This window comes from Ovis canadensis, chromosome 15, assembly GCF_042477335.2.
Source record: "Ovis canadensis isolate MfBH-ARS-UI-01 breed Bighorn chromosome 15, ARS-UI_OviCan_v2, whole genome shotgun sequence".
NCBI lineage: Eukaryota > Metazoa > Chordata > Mammalia > Artiodactyla > Bovidae > Ovis > Ovis canadensis.
This window is the reverse complement of record NC_091259.1, coordinates 35333230-35346400: the sequence shown is the minus strand read 5'-3', so window position 1 is coordinate 35346400 and position 13171 is coordinate 35333230. Positions and strand designations below refer to the sequence as shown.

General features: G+C 43.2%; 1 protein-coding gene across 4 annotated transcripts in view; it reads left to right on the top strand.

Annotated features, from left to right (window-relative positions):
• Positions 1-1949: 1949 nt before the first annotated feature.
• The window catches only part of APOA5 (apolipoprotein A5), a 33656-nt gene continuing 22434 nt past the window's right edge, over positions 1950-13171 (top strand). For 2 of the 4 annotated variants that reach the window (XM_069555258.1, XM_069555262.1), the window contains exons 1-2: positions 7912-8068; positions 9204-9381. The gene's annotated coding sequence lies outside the window, so the exon portion shown is untranslated. Of the gene's footprint in view, positions 2856-7852; positions 8069-9203; positions 9382-13171 lie in introns of those variants that run through there. The other 2 variants (XM_069555263.1, XM_069555264.1) reach the window with 2 other exon arrangements.

Below are 13171 nucleotides of genomic sequence, written 5' to 3'. Positions count from 1 at the left end.
GTTGGTCTGGGGCTGGAGTTGCCACCCACTGGATTAGGAAGATCCCCTGGAGAAGGGAAAGGCTACCCACTCCAGTATTTTGGTCTGGAGAAGTCCATGGACTGTATAGTCCATGGGGTCTCAAAAAGTCGGACACGACTGAGAGATTTTAAACGTAAAAAAAATGTAAATGGGGCAGGAGGCAGGGGAAGAGAGGAATTCGGCCCCAAGCAGTGTCACCCGCACAGCCAGCTGGGGACTGAGGTGGGCTCTCCCAGGGGGGAACCCCAGAGAAGAGCCAGTTCAAGCCTTTGGTCCCAAATGACTTGACATCTGCTCTTTCCTTCCCAGAATGGAGTTTAGGCCTTTCAAGGGAACAACACCAAGGGACATCAAGGAAGGAAAGAGGAAGCTATGCCCTGCCCCACCCCCGAAAGTGGTGGCCAATGAGGACCAGTGGCAGAAGCTTCTAGAACTTTTAAATACACAGATGGCCCTAAAGTTGACACGCATTAGTGCTAGGTGCCTTTAAAAATTGTACCACATTGACTCATATAATCCTCACAACAGACAGAGACTTCAGAGACGCAGCAGGTGAGGAAAAGGCAGTTCAGGATGGTGAAGCGCATGGTCTAGCCGTGGTGGGAATGAGATTGGAGCCCGGGCCGTCCGGCTCGAGAGTTTGGCTTTTAACTACCAGGCTGTGGTGCCTCCAGGGTGAGCCCAGCATAAGGAGAACAGTGAGCTCCGCCCGGAACCCCAGAGAGAAGGGGGGTTGCACTCTGCACAAGGGGCTGCCACAGAAGAAAGAACTCACTGGGCCTAGATGGTTTTGGGCCTAGATGGTTTTTCAACAGGTCTGTTTGAGGGAGAATGGGATTTTGCTTTCTACTTCATAGATTTATGTAGTGTTGGGACTTTATGAGGTTTTAGTATTATTTTTATTGTAAATACATATAACACAAAATTTGCCATTTTAAGTGCACAATTTAGAGGCATTAATTACATTCACAGTGTTGTATAGCCATCACCACTATCTCCAAAATTTCTTCGTGACCCAAACAGAAACCCTGTGTCCATAAAGCAATTACCTGTTACCACTCCTCCACTCCAGTTTCTCCTGATGGCTTCTCCTGTCTCTTAGACTTTGCCTGTTCTAGGTAGTTCATGTAAGTGAGATCATACAATAGTTTTACTTTTGTGTCTAGCTTCTTCCACTTGGCATAACGTTCACAGGGGACTCCTGTGTTGTAGGGTATATATCAGAATTTCATTTCTTTTTTATTTTTATTTGGGGGATAATTGCTTTGCAATGTTGGTTTCTGCCATACAACAATGTGGGTCAGTCACAGGTATGCACATGTCCCCTCTCTCTTGAACCTCCCTCTCACCCCCTAGCCCATCCCAGCCCTCTAGGTCATCACAGAACACCAAGTTGAGCTTCCTGTGTTACAGCAACTTCCACTAGCTATCTAGAAACAAATATTAATAAATATTCGCCAGAGTTTCTCTAGAATCCAGTTTTGACCACCTGGTGAGGCTGCAGCACTTACACACTGGAAAACTGTGCACTTAGAGTCTGCTGTGAGTATCATGGAAGGACGTTTTCTGGATTCTGGTGCAGCCCACATCAGTATATCCCAGCAGTGCCCCCAGACTTTTAGGACTGAAGCCCCTCAGCTACCTCTGGCTCCTTGGGTGACCTAAAGATAATAGAATCCTCTGGGCACATGGGTTAGTGCCCTCAAAAGGAGCATCAGCCAGGACTGGTGTGGACCAGGCTGAGACATTTTAACCATACCCCTGCGTCTATCCCCAAAGCTCAAAGGTCAAAAGTACTCTGAGAACGTCTGAGTGGTCACGTGCCACTGTCTGGTGGCTGGCATGGCTCTGACTGGTGAGAAAAGAACACAACAGGGGAAAGGAGGGGCCTCTCTCCTCTTGAAACCACAGGGCGTAGCTGCTGTTGAGGGCTTGCTGGGCTGGTCAAAAGCAGCTCCCACATAGGGACACCGTGTCCTCCAGGCATCATCATAGGACATGCTGTGCTCTGGGAGGAGGGACGCAGGCAGTGACAGATTCTGGGGACAGAAACAACAAGCGTGGGGTTTTCTGGGGACTTTTGTATCTGGGAGCCCAAGGGTGGGACCCTGGTTATCGTGCTGTGTAGTGACAAGCAGCTAATAATGGAGACCTCAGAACTGCCCATGTCAGAGGAATGAGGACATGAGCTGCTGGTTCTGAGATGGTGGCCTAGTGATACAGTGAGGAAAGGACCAAGACCTAGAAGAACAAAGTCACAGGATGTTAAGCCTGAAGGAATCCACCTGTCTCTCAGTCTGGTTCCTTTGACATCATCTGTAACAAGTATCCTAACTCTACACTAACAGTCTCTTGAGGTTAGACACCCCACTTGTTCATTTATCGTTGTGTCTACAGTGTGGTAGCCAGCCTCTGAGACTGATCCTCATCTCTGGTACTCATAACCTCATGTGATCCCTCTCATATTAAAGAGACCAACATGATCAACAGGTTATTATGAAAGTCATGGTATCTAACTCCCAAATGTAGAGCATAAAGGCCACAGCGGTTTCCAACCTGCTTTCTCTTTGACTCTGAGGGGAGGCAGTCACCATTGTGATGTGATGAGGGACATCATAGGAAGCCCCGTGGAGGTTCCACATAGGAAGGAACTACCGCCCCTCCTCAACAGCCAGCACCAACTTGCCAGCTGTGTGGGTGAGCCACCTTGGAACAGATCCTCCAGCCTTGGTGGAGCCTTCAGATGACCACAGACCCAGGCAACGTCCTGCCTGCAACCTCATGACACATCCTGAGTCAGAACCACACAGTCAAGCCACTGGCTCGCAGAAATGGTGAGACATCATAAGACACTAGGTTTGGGGGTGATTTGCTTTGCAGCAATAGCTAATGAATACACAGTGCATACCCCAGTGCCTGGAACATGGCCACCATGCAATCGTTGAGTGAATGAATGCTGCTTCGTAATTTTAAAATTTTTATTTGTTTATTTATTTTTGGCTGTGCTGAGTCTTTGTTGCTGCTGGTGGGCTTTCTCCAGTTGTGGTGAATGGAGGCTCTTTGTTGTGGTGCATGGACTTCTCGTTGTGGTGGCTTCTCTTGTTACAGAGCATGGCCTCTAGAGGGCTCAGCAGTTGCGGCTCGTGGGGTCTAGAGTGTGGAGTCAGTAGTTGTGGCTCATGGGCTTTGTTGCTCTGAGGCATATGTGATTTTCCTGGGCCAGGGATCGAACCTGTATCTTCTGCATTGGCAGGCAGACTCCCAACCACTGGGCCACCAGGAAAATTCCCTGCTGCTTAGTACCGAACACCTGCACTAATAGCCAACTTACCACCTTGCAAAACAATTGATTCTATCTTTGGACAACTCTGTTCAAGACTACCAAAATTAAACTGGTTCTTCCTAAACATAGCTTTGTTCTAATTTTTACTCCTCTTTTAAGTTACAGAATGATTATAATTCCTTCAAACACATGTTCTGCCCACAGATCATCTATCCAGAGACTCCTTGCATAAAACATCAAACCTTGCAGACAAAACTTAGTCTGAGATCTGCCAGACTCCACAGCTGCCTTGGGATGAAGAATCTTGGTTAGTTTCTGAGAGAGCAGAGGTCTTGTCTGTTTTTATATCTTGTCTTTATTTATATCTGTCTTATGTCTTGTCTTTGTTTATATCTGTCTTATATCTTGTCTTTATTTATATCTTGTCTGTTTATTATTCTTGTATAATCAGTCCCCAGCACAATGACTTACTTCAGTTCAGTTCAGTTCAGTCGCTCAGTCGTGTCCGACTCTTTGCGACCCCATGAATTGCAGCACGCCAGGCCTCCCTGTCCATCACCAACTCCCGGAGTTCACTCAGACTCATGTCCATCGAGTCAGTGATGCCATCCAGCCATCTCATCCTCTGTCGTCCCCTTCTCCTCCTGCCCCCAATCCCTCCCCACTTGGTAGGTGCTTAGTAAATATTTGTTGAATAAGTGAATGAATTTAACAACTATTTTTTCCTGTTCAATTGTACAGTATGTCTATGTTCATCTTTCTCATGCTGAATTGTTTTCTAAGGTGATTATGCCACTTTTTTCCCTATCTCTTCTAATAATAGGAACTTCTTGAACAAGGTCTTCTAATTTTCTTATCTTTTCTCTCATTTCTTCCATCTCTGCATGCTCTCCTTTCTGGGAGACAGCCTCACTCTTTATTCAGTTTTCCGTTTATGCAACTGTGTTTTTAATTTGCAAGAGTTACTTTTATTTTTCAATTCTGTGAATTTTTTATGGTATGTTCTTGTTTCATCAATGTAATATACTCTTTTAACTCTCTAATGATATTAATGGTATGTTTAAAAATTCTTCTGCCTGTATAGTCTCATTTTCTCCAAGTTTCTTTTTTAAAACTTTTATTTATTTATTTATTTTTGGCTGTGCTGGGTCTTCATTGCTACACGCATTTTCTCTAGTTGCAGCATATTCTCTAGTTGAGGTGCGGGCATTTCTCATTGCAAAGGCTTCTGTTGCGGAGCATGGGCTCCAGGGCTCAGGGGCTTCAGTAGTGGTGGAGCACAGGCTTAGGTGCCCCATGCATATGGAATCTTCCTGGACCAGGGATTAAACCTGTGTCTCCTACACGGGCAGGTGGATTCTTAACCACTGGACCACCAGGCAAGTCCCCTCAAGTTTCTTTTTAACGTCTGTTTGTTTTGTTCTCTATCTTTCATGTTAGTCTCGTTCCTCAAATGACTGATAATTTTTGCTTGTCTGCTTACTGCAAAGTGGGGATTTAAAAGCTGATTTGGAGCTCCACATACTGTGAGATTCTCTGTTGGGTCATCCACTGGAATGTTTAGTTCCCAATGCAAAAATATTTATATATTTTCCTTTGAGCTGGTTTTGTTTTCCTAGGCAGTTTCCTCTTCTCTCCTGCCTGGAGAGTAAAGGCCTGGATGTCAGTGTTCCTGTGGCCAAGTGGAAGAAGCAGGATAGGACTCAACATTTATAGGGCACACTTTATTTCTGGTACAATAACCTCTGTCCTCAACTCTGCCTGGCATTCTCCTTCCACAAATATTCAGTCTTCCCCTTTTCAGAGGATAAACCTCCAGTCTTCTGCCAAGGTTAGAAAGGAACACTAACTTTTCTTTTTAAGTAGTTTTAACCATTCTTTCATATTTTACAACAGTCTCTTCATTCATCTTTATTTTTAGTGGTCCCTGGTGCCTCCATGGCAGGGCTGGTATGTACAGCTGGGCAAGCTGTGCACTGCACAATTCTGAGAGCACCTTTCCCACACTGTAGGCATAATGGAATTGTATATTTATTATGACAAACTCCTGGTAGATGGCTGTAGCGTGTCTTGAGAAAAGGGGGGCTATTATTAGTTCATATATGGGTGTAACGTTGGTTAATAGCAGATTTATTGCAGTTCCTTAGCCTTTGAGAATTCAGTGCAATAAATTAGGTTGGCACTTATCTTTCCCCATTGCCAACTTCAGATCAGTTTTCTCAGTCCTACTAAATTAGTTGCAACTTGTCTGCCTAATTTCTAGTTTTTAAAATTTTGCTGTGGTCTTTTTTTTTTCCCCTTATTTTTGTCCTCATGGATTTTTTTTTTTCTAAAAAAGAAAAAAAAATCTCTTTACCATATTTTGAGGAAAATTTCAGAGAAAAATATATTAGATATATGCACTCAGTTTGCCATATATATCTGGAAGTACATGACAGAGACAGAAAATGGCTGAAGGCTTCATTGTGCATCTTTCCTTTAGAGTCTAAACCACTGGTTTTAACCTGGGAGATTACCTGGTCCTAATACTAGGAGGTCTCAGTATTACAACAAAGGATTTGTGAATAGGGATGTACCTGTTCAGAAAATTTTCTTCCATTTAAAATTTAATATAAAACAAATAACTACAGAATGCATGCATTTTGCTATAAAGATGTTCATTACAGTGGTTATAATTTTAGAAATTAAAAAAACACTGTACAAGAAGAGATTGTTAAATTATAATATGCTGTGCTGTGCTTAGTCGCTCAGTCGTTCTGACTCTTTGTGACCCATAGACAGTAGCCCACCAGGCTCCTCTGTCCATGGGGATTCTCCAGGCAAGAATACTGGAGTGGGTTGCCATGCCCTACTCCAGGGGATCTTCCCAACCCAGAGACTGAACCCAGGTCTCCTGTATTGCAAGCGGATTCTTTTCCATCTGAACCATATAAATTATGATACATCCACATTAATTTCAATTAAAAATCAAATTGTGAATGAACATTCATTGACATGGATTATAAGTAAGATGTACTCGTTAAACAATAAATCAGGTTACTAAACAGTCTGACTGCATAAAAATAAATATGTAAAAAATAACTAAAAATCTGCCTAGATAAAAAATTGGAAAATATACACATGCTCACGATGGGAATACTGGTGATTATATATACGTGCATGCTAAGTCACTTCAATCACGTCCCACTCTGCAACCCCATGGACTGTAGCTCGCCAGGCTTCTCTGTCCATGGAATTCTCCAGGCAAGAATACTGGAGCAGTTGCCATTCCCTCCTCCAGGGGATCTTCCTGACTCAGGGATCAATCCTGCAGCTCCTGCATTACAGGTGGATTCTTTACCACTGAGCCACCGGGGAGTCCAGGACAATGTATTTACTTATCTGTAATGTATGCTTTCTCTATAATATACTCTTGCTGCTGCTGCTGCTGCTGCTAAGTTGCTTTAGTCGTGTCCGACTCTGTGCGACCCCATAGACAGCAGCCCACCAGGCTCTTACACATTAATTAAAAAGATATTTATTAATGTTAGCTAATATTTTAAAAGATAAGAATTCCTACTAAAAAATTTCAGGCACTCTTTATTCTATCCATAGATCTTGTCATCAGATGTTTAGATATTTGAACTACCTCACCTTGACGTTATGCAAAATTGCCATTTCTCAGTGACTTTTTAATCTGATTCAAAAGTCTGCATGTATAAAGTTTCATCGAGATGTTTATTCTGCTGCTTGCTGTTTGGAAAAGCTTTATTTTCTCTGTGTTTCTGACCTATTTCCTTCTTCTGCTTACAACAATTATGTAACTGGCTGAATTTCCCTCTGCATGGATTTCCAAGAAACCCAAAGCCAACGTGGAAGTCAACTGTTGCAGCTTTGTCATCCCTTATTGCCCGTGCCTGTGTCCTTCACGTCTTGTGCTTTATCAGGTCATGCTTTTCTCCCACAATTTTTATTTTCACTGATCCTAAGAGTCTTCTCCCTCTCTCATCATCATCATTTCAGTTTTCACTGCCAGCAGCCTCAAATCTTTGGTGACAAAGGAGGATTTACATAAACAACACTCAAACAACTAAAATCCTTATCTTTCTTGGCTCCCATCTCTGTGTTGACTCAAAATGTGCTGAGTACATGTTGTGGTATCAGAGTCCTCGTCACTGCTCCCACCTATCTGTTGCATCACCAGCAGGCTTTCCTGACACAAACATCTAGTGGGGCATTTCTCAGGCACAATGGATCACGGCCTGTGGAGACCATGGTGACAAGACTAAAGACCCAAGAACCTGTTGTAGCCATAACTAGAGCTGCTTCTACCTCTGGAGGAGACAGGAAAGCAGGGGGCACTGAAGGCGGCATATTTAAGTGTGGGATGGAACAAGGAGGGAGGGGGACTCCACTCCCTGTGATGACATGACAGCTGTCCCTAGACTTGGCTGTCCCTCTCCTGGCTGGCCCTGAGCTACTGTTCCTGTGCCCACATCAGCTTACACGTGGAGCCTGGCTTCCCTGCATGTCAACAGCCCTCTTTCTACTGAATCGTAAATCCCTGACACCTAGTTGACCATCTACTAAGCTCACAGGTGCCTGGGCCCCCCAGTAAGGTATATAGAGGCTCTGTGTGGTTCTGGTCCCAAGAGCAAGGTTGTGTCTTATCCCTGAACGTGAGATGATGTATTCGGCATGGACTTCAGAGTCAGACAGACTGAGGATGGGCCCAGGGCAAGACCCCAAGCAAGTTCCTAAATCTCTCGGAGCCTCAGTTTTTCTGTAAGTAAAATGAGGATAACAATATCTATTTCAGAATGTTGACTTGAGCACTATAGGCAGTAAAGATAAACACCAGGCCCACAGGAAGTTCTCAGTAGAGGGATTATTGTTATCAAGGCTTTTCAAATTCTGCTGGGCCAGACTCTGAGGGGCACTGAGATGGGCAGATGTGCCCAGGCTACCCTCAGGGTTGCTTCCTACCACCACGCTCTAGCCATGCTGAGCACTACACTGTTTTCCCAACAAGCTATGGATTGCATAGCTTCTGGCTTCCATGCCTGCTCTCATGCTGGGCATCGCACCTCCTCCCTTTGTCACTCGGAGAACTTGTCCTTTGCTGTGTAGCACTTGGAACATCCCAGGGCTCGCAGTGTTATTCAGGTGAGTTTCAGGTGGTGCCACTTTCGCCTCCAGGAACTAGCAGAGTGTCTGGAACACAGGAAGTGATCCCACCCTTCCAGCTCCCAACCATGTTGGTCTCAGTGTCAATGGCTGTCTTCACCAAGATCTTGTACATGTTTTTTTATTTTTTCTTTATTGCTGTTACAAATAATGCTTGGATTTCTCTTGAGGTATATACTTGTGATGATAAAAATTCTCTGTTTTCTGGGGTGTGCAGGGTTCTTTATATATTGTTGTTTTTGTTTTTAATTTTTGGCCACACCCTACAGCATGTGGGACCTTGGTTCCTTGACCAAGTATTGAACCTGAGCCCTCTGCATTGGAAGGCAGAGTCTTAACCCCTAGATGGCTGGGGAAGTCCCTAAACATCAAGTTTTTTGACTACTGTTCACATCTTTTTACTATGAGTCTATCAATTTTGAGAAAATGGAACTGAAATCACCTATCCAATTTGTCAAGCTCCCCATGAGACCTGGCAGTTTTTCATTTCTGTCTTTTGAGGCTATCCCGTTAGATTACATCTTTTCCTGGTGATTTTTTCTTTCAACTAATCCTTGTTGATCCAAAGCTTATGTGTTCTGATATTATATGTTATACCTGCTTTCTTTTGATTAATTTTTGTCTGTTATGTCTTTATAAAGCCTACCACCCTCCTCTTACCCTTTGCTAAAGGTTACTTTCTCTGATATAGTAAGTAAGTGTTAGTTGCTTAGTTGTGCCCGACTCTTTGCAGCCCCATGTACTGCAGCTCACCAGGCTCCTGTGTCCATGAGATTTTCCAGACAAGAATACTGCAATGGGTTGCCATTTCCTTCTCCAGAGGATCTTCCTGACCCAGGGATCGAACTCGGGTCCCTGCACTGCAGGCAGATTCTTTACTGACTGAGCTACAAGGGAAGCCCTTCTGTGATGTAAGTTTGCCTATTTAAATAGCAAATGACTGGAATTTTTGTAAAATCTGATGTGAAAATAATAATAATTACCATGATAAATTCTTACACAGAACTTACTACGTGCCAAGGATTGCTATATGTGCCTTTATTTTTTAATGTATTAAAGCATTTATTTCCCACAGAACCTATCAATTATATTATATTATATACTATAGTTGTCTCCATTTTATTTATAAGGAAACTGATGCACAGAGAAGTTAACTTGCCCCAGGTCCCAGAGCTAATCTATGCCAGCATTTTAACCCAGTCAGTCTAGCTCTAGATTTGATACTTCATGGGCTGGTTTAATCTGTTTCCTTTTATTGTGATTATTGATTGATTTCTATCATATTATTTTTTATTTACCACCATACTACTTTGCTTCTTTTATCTTCCTGCTTGTATTTCTCCTGGTTGTATTGTATTTCTTTAGAAAAACTTTTTATGGACCTTAAAATGTTGTTTTTACATCACCAGAGTACAGACATGTCTACAGGTTAGTATGAAATGACAGAAGTCCCTCAAGCTTATCTCCATTTTCTACTCTGCAAAAATAAATTTTGGCTCTTAGAAAACCCTGTGTTATTACTCTTGACCTTCCAGTTGTAGGTTTATTTTAGCTCCAGGTTTATGATTATTCATTAACTGTTAATGGAAATTGGGTTCTTTTCCACTTATACACATCTTGTACACACACATACTTTCTATCCCTGCTTTTCTGAAACCAAGCAGGACTCTTGTGGGGCCCTCCTGGGTTCAAATCCTTTCTTTGTCTCCTGTTTCTTGTTTGTAGGAAAAAGGATTCAGCTTTCTAGACCTTTCCTGAGTTCCAAGTTCAGTTCAGTTCAATTACTCAGTTGTGTCTGACTCTTTGCAACACCATGGACTGCAGCACACCAGGTTTCCCTGTCCATCACCAACTCCCGGAGCTAATTCAAACTCATGTCCATCAAGGTGGTGATGCCATCCAACCATCTCATCCTCTGTCATCCCCTTCTCCTCCTGCCTTCAATCTTTCCCAGCATCAGGGTCTTTCCTAGTGAGTCAGTTCTTTGCATCAGGTGGCCAAAGTATTGGAGTTTCAGCTTCAGCATCAGCCCTTCCAATGAATATTCAGGACTGATTTCCTTTAGGATGGACTGGTTGGATCTCCCTGCAGTCCAAGGAACTCCCGAGAGTCTTCTCCAACACCACAGTTTAAAATCATCAATTCTTTGGTGCTCAGCTTTCTTCATAGTCCAACTCTCACATTCATACATGACTACTGGAAAAACCATAGCTTTGACTAGGCGGATCTTTGTTGGCAAAGTAATGTCTCAGCTTTTTAATATGCTTTAATATGCTGATCATGTATGAGAGTCCCTTGGACTGCAAGGAGATCCAACCAGTCCATTCTGAAGGAGATCAGCCCTGGGATTTCTTTGGAGGGAATGATGCTAAAGCTGAAACTCCAGTACTTTGGCCATCTCATGCAAAGAGTTGACTCATTGGAAAAGACTCTGATGCTGGGTGGGATTTGGGGCAGGAGGAGAAGGGGACGACAGAGGATGAGATGGCTGGATGGCGTCACTGCCTCAATGAACGTGAGTCTGAGTGAACTCCGGGAGTTGGTGATGGACAGGGAGGCCTGGCGTGCTGCAATTCATGGGGTTGCAAACAGTCAAACATGACTGAGCGACTAAACTGAACTGAACTGAATATGCTGGTCATAGCTTTTCTTCCAAGGAGCAAGCGTCTTTTAATTTCATGGCTGTGGTCACCATCTGTAGTGATTTTGGAGCCCAAGAAAATAAAGTCTCTCACTGTTTCCATTGTTTCTCTATCTATTTGCCATGAAGTGATGGGACCAGATGCCATGATCTTCGTTTTCTGAATGTTCAGTTTTAATCCAACTTTTTCACTCTCCTCTTTCACTTTCATCAAGAGGCTCATTACTTCTTCTTCATTTTCTGCCATAAGGGTGGTGTCATCTGCATATCTGAGGTTATTGATATTTCTCCTGGCAATCTTGATTCCAGCTTGTGCTTCATCCAGCCCAGCGTTTCTCATGATGTACTCTGCACAGAAGTGAAATAAGCAGGGTGACAATACACAGCCTTGATGTATTCCTTTCCCTATTTGGAACCAGTCTGTTGTTCCATGTCCAGTTTTAACTGTTGCTTCCTGACCTGCATATAGGTTTCTCAAGAGGCAGGTCAGGTGGTCTGGTATTCCTATCTCTTGAAGAATTTTCCACAGTTTGTTGTGATCCACAGAGTCAAAGGCTTTGGCATAGTCAATAAAGCAGAAATAGATGTTTTTCTGTAACTCTGTTGCTTTTTTGAAAATCCAACAGATATTGGCAATTTGACCTCTGATTCTTCTGCCTTTTCTAAATCCAGCTTGAACATCTGGAAGTTCACATACTGTTGAAGCCTAGCTTGGAGAATTTTGAGCGTTACTTTACTAGTGTGTGAGATGAGTGTAATTGTGTCGTAGTTTGAACATCCTTTGGCACGGCCTTTCTTTGGGATTGGAATGAAAATTGACCTTTTCCAGTCCTGTGGCCACTGCTGAGTTTTCCAGATTTGCTGGCAAATTGAGTGCAGCACTTTCACAGCATCATCTTTTAGGATTTGAAAGAGCTCAACTGGAATTCCATCACCTCCACTAGCTTTGTTCGTAGTGATGCCTCCTAAGGCCCACTTGACTTCCCTTTCCAGGATGTCTGGCTCTGGGTGAGTGATCATACCATCATGATTATCTGGGTCATGAAGATCTTTTTTGTACAGTTCTTCTGTGTATTCTTGCCACCCCTTCTTTATCTTCTGCTTCTTTTAGGTCCATACCATTTCTGTCTTTTACTGTGTCCATATTTGCATGAAGTGTTCACTGTGTCCATCTTTGCACGTAATGTTCCCTTGGTATCTCTAATTTTCTTGAAGAGATCTCTAGTCTTTCCCATTCTATTGTTTTCCTCTATTTCTTTGCACTGATCATGGAGGAAGGCTTTCTCATCTCTCCTTCCTATTCTCTGGAAATCTGCATTCAAATGGGTGTATCTTTGCTTTTCTCCTTTGCCTTTAGCTTCTCTTCTCAGCTATTTGTAAGGCCTCCACAGACAACCTTTTTGCCTTTTTGAATTTCTTTTTCTTGGGGATGATCTTGATCACTGCCTCCTGTACAATGTCATGAACCTCCATCGATAGTTCTTCAGGCTCTGTCTATCAGATCTAATTCCTTGAATCTGTTTGTCACTTCCACTGTATAGTCGTAAAGGATTTGATTTAGGTCATACCTGAATGGTCTAGTGGTTTTCCCTACTTTCTTCAATTTAATTCTGAATTTTGCAATAAGGAGTTCATGATCTGAGTCACAGTCAGCTCCCAGGTGGAGGATGGTAACTTCAGGCTGAGCACGAGATTCCTGGAACACCGCCCTTGTTACCCTACCACCAACCAATCAGAAGAAAACCACACACCCCACAACCCCTAACCCTTATTTTGTTTTTAAAAGCTTGTCCCCAAAAGCACTGGGGATTTTGAGGTTTCTGAGCATGAGTCACACATTCTCTTAGCTTGGCTCTTGTGATAAATCTCCCTCTGCTCCAGACTCCAACATTTCCATTTGTTTGGCCTCTCCGTGTGTCAGGCACAGGGACTTGTGTCCCATAACATCTTCTTTTTCTCTCTGTGGTCATGCTCTGGTGTGGGTCTGTTTGCAATTACTGCACTAGGCATGAGAGTACTCAATGGGCCCTTTCAATCTAGCAACTCATTTCCTTCGGTTC